Here is a 4061-nt window from a genome sequence, read left to right on the forward strand (position 1 = left end):
TCCAGATGAGAATCCCGCTCATTAGATATGACTGTTGTTATCAGATTTCACATGATGTTCCATGCATTATGAGCAGCTTCTGCGGACTGTTATGAATTAGTGCATGTGTAAAACAGCACCGCTTGTGCTATGTCACTATTATGTGAGGCCACCCTAATTTGCAGGGGTGCTTCTTCCTGTCTTCGCGTACACTCTCCAAATGAGTTTTTGTTGGCTCATATGTGCTTTCCAGCTCATCTGGTTTGTGTCTTTCACCTGAAAGCATGTCTTCTCCTGAGTGACTCCTACAGCCTTCACTAGCAAGTCTGGGTTCAGGTTGGAAGATGTGTGAGTTTTCACCAGTAACGAGATGACAGTGTCTATGGAGTTTGTTTAGGCTGGATCATATGGGTAATGGGATGAAATAAATACATAAATTATCAATACTTAGTACACGCTATCTGCAGTCCTTAAAATATCCCATGTAGATATAAGTTGGATCTAGGCAGGAAATAATCTTTTTTCCAATCAGAATTTGTGAATTGCCCTTACTTCTCCTATCCAAAATAGGATAAGAAGACAAAATACATAATGCTCTTCCAAAAAGTCAATTTCATTCTCATTCTGACTTCATCTCCCACTCTCTTCCTCCCAGCCTCCAAATTTTAGATCAGATCAAATGAAATATTCTGTTCCCAGTGCAACTTTTTTTCCATTTCAGAGTCCTTTTTAAGCCTAAATTGTCTAAAACTTATAAATGAAATGTCGTTTTCAATCATAAAGCAAATGTTTTTGTTTAGAAAATGTCAGAGCTGGATGTTGCCAGGTTCCACAACTTTGAGTTCTTTTTTAGCTCCTCTCTAAATGGCCTCAGGGAAAAAGTATTGTTAAAACTGACCCATCCCTTCAGCTGTAATGAAATGATACTTTAGGAAGTAAGAGGCTTTGATGGAAAATTTGCACTTGGCTCTGAAAGAAAAACATTTGCGTTACTGAGTATTGATAGTTGTGAAGTTGTTTTTTTTTTCTTTTCCCATCCCAACATCACGTGGCTGGATGAGCTGTGAGCTTTAAGCTCAGATACAGTGAGAAATCTGTCTCTAAATCTTACAGCTGTGGAGAAAATGGGAGTCCCATAGACTGGATTCTCAGGAGCCGTGTGAGCTCTCCTGTGTGTGGCCCTACCCTTCTTGAAGTTATCGTGAGGTTTTTAAACCAATGTCATGGTTTCAGAATGGATAGATGGCCTGATTCATCATTTTTAAGTGCTCAGTTTTAACAATACTGCATTATTCCCAGATAGCAGATGGGGAAACGGAGAAATGTGGTGAATTGCCAGCAGCAGAGCCAGAAATAGAACCCAGATGTCCCGGTCTTGTGTTGAAGCTCCCTGCTCTCTCCAGGAGGGCAATGAGCCGGCTGTGGCTCAGGGAGAACCTTCTCATGGTAAGAGCCAACCTCCGACGGGTGCTATGAATCCCCCAGCCCAGTGATGGGCCACGAAATACAGGCACCGCATCCATCTGCTGGTACAGCCTTGCACCGGAGCAAGAAGGCAGTGGAGCATCCCGATGTCCACGTGTATTTTCTGTGTCCCTGTGCGTGCTGCCTGGTTCTGCCATTTCACCCCGCAGAGCAGGTGGCCAGCTCACGTGTGCCTTTTCCACCTCGCTGCATGCACTGCACAGGTCAGCTCGTGTGGCTTCGTGCAGCGGCGGGGAGCTGCCGGCTCCTGTGTGTCGTGCCTGCAGGCCTAGCTGAGGCGAGGCACTGTCTGGCTCCCCAGCCACAATCTCTCGTTAGAAAGAAATTAAAAGCCACTCAATTTTGGCTAATATCCCTCTGTAGGCCTTTAACTCCACCTGTGACTAACCCATTCATAATAGCTCTGTTTTAGTGGCTTGGGTTGATGTAACCGCGATTAATTTGGGAGGAGAGTGGCAGGGCCATATCTCTTTGTTTCCCCCCTTGTTCCGTGTCCTGCAGTCTGTCTGCTCCCACTATTTCATCTCTGTTATCATTTCTCCATTCTCTCTCCTTCCTGCTCACTTTTTGGCATTTTCCCCCTTACCTTGTCTTTGCCCGTCTTTCCCTTTGTTCTCCTTTGGTTATTCAACCTTCCTCCTCCTTTTCTTTCTTCCTCATATTTTTTATTTTTGCTGGCATTGGTTCCCTTTCTTTTTCCAGTTTTCCCTTCCCTCCTTGCCCCTTTTCTCCCTTATTTGAACCCTCTGCTTCCCTCCCCAGCTCCCTCCTTTGCCTCCTGCCCAAGTTCCCCATGCTCACACCATTTCTCTCCCTCTTTGTTTCAGTCGCCCCCACCCCACTCCCCACTCTCGATTATTATTAATGATAAAGGCTAAAACATCACATCAGTAATTTCTGAGTGAGTTTTGCAATGAAGCTGGGGCCTTATCAGCCCCTCCCGAGTGCCACAAATTTTACTTTTGCAATTTCACGCCTTTGGTTATTATCACGCTGCTTCGTCCCTGCTCTGCCTCACGCTTTCCCTCCCCCCCTCCTCTGGAGAGAGTACTTAAACTTGTTTTCATTCCCTTATTCTTTATTTTTTTAATGTCCACTCTCTCTGGAGCCAGTAATGTTCTTCCTCTTTTTTCCTCTCCCATTTTCTGTTAATTCTGTGCCATCTGCCTTAGCATCTGTTAAAAATAAAATTTCCCTCACAATGAGAAGCCCTCCCTGCCTTGCCTCCGTCCCCTCCCCCGCAGCCACAGCCCCCCCACTTTTCCTACTGGGACTGTGGGAGCCCACTCCCCTATTGGGGTGCCCCTTCCTGCCCACCCCAGCTCCTCCTCCCTGCCCAGTCAGCTCAGTGCTGCTGTTATGCCTCGGGCAGTTGTGGGAAGGGACGAAGGATGAGGGCTGGGGTGGGAAGAAGGCACTGTGTGGGGATGAATTGTCCCCACCTCACAGGTGTGTGTGCATGTGAGTCTGAGCAGGGTGAGATGGTGAACTGGCCAGGTCCCTCTGGGACTGATGTGAGGGGGCATCCTGGGATGGGAGAGGTTTGTTTGTGTGGTCAGGCACCAGCTCCCCACCACTTGCACTCAGTAGGGGAAGGCTGTTCTGGGAGGCCTGTAGTCAGATGTGGGTTTGGCCACTGTGGAGCAGAGCTTCTAGAAAGTTGGTTGGTGTGAGCATGGAGAAAATTCCCAGGTCCAGGAAAAAGGAAGCTTTGAGTTGTTCTAGAGTGGTTTCTTCCTCGAGCCAAACTTACCATGGGAAGAGGCCAGGTCCATGGGATTTCCCATTTCTGTGATGGTCTTGGGGATTTGCTTTGTACTTTCCTGGGTAAGTCTGTACAGAATAAAAGCTGATGGAGGCTCTGGTCCCCATTAGAAATTTACTTTGTGGTTGTAAGTCTAATGGCTTGGTTTTCATGTGGAGTCTATGGGAATATCCTCATGTCAGCATTAAGTCACCCCAGTCCTTTCAGGCCAGGGTTTGGGCTGGCACCCCACTCCTACACCCTGCTTGGCCGCACTCCTGGGTCCCTGGGGATGTGTCCCAATTGCAGTCTCAGGCCTTTCTGCCATTCAGCTGGCGTCTGAATGGTGTTTGGAGCAGTGTTTAGGAAACATCAGTATATAATGCACATCAGCAGTAGTATCTGCAGTGCTGCCAGCTGCCCCCTTCTCACAGGGTCTTTCCTGAGGCTCATGCTTCCCAGGGGTCTTTGGCCTCTTCCTGATGTAGATGAAGCTTTGGAAACAATGTGTTTTGATATCTCTTCTGCTGGCTCTGCCACACACCCTGACCTGAGGTGCAACAACTCAAGACTCTCTCAAGGCAGATGCATGGCCAAGGTGAGGGAAGCAGATGCATGTTGCTTGTGGGCCAGGAAGGTGTGCCTCTGCATTGCTGTGCGTGGCTTCCACTGTGCATACTTCTGCATGTGTTTGTGTTGAGGACCACACAGATGCTGAGGGGGTGTGCAGGAGGCTCCAGGTGTATCTTTATATCCAGCCATAGATGCTTTCAGCGATGGACTGATGCCTTTGCTGACCTGGATGTGACTGTTTGCCCTTATACACCTGGCAGCCTCCAGCAGATGCCTCAGC

This window comes from Coturnix japonica, chromosome 6 (genome assembly GCF_001577835.2).
Source record: "Coturnix japonica isolate 7356 chromosome 6, Coturnix japonica 2.1, whole genome shotgun sequence".
Classification (NCBI taxonomy): domain Eukaryota; kingdom Metazoa; phylum Chordata; class Aves; order Galliformes; family Phasianidae; genus Coturnix; species Coturnix japonica.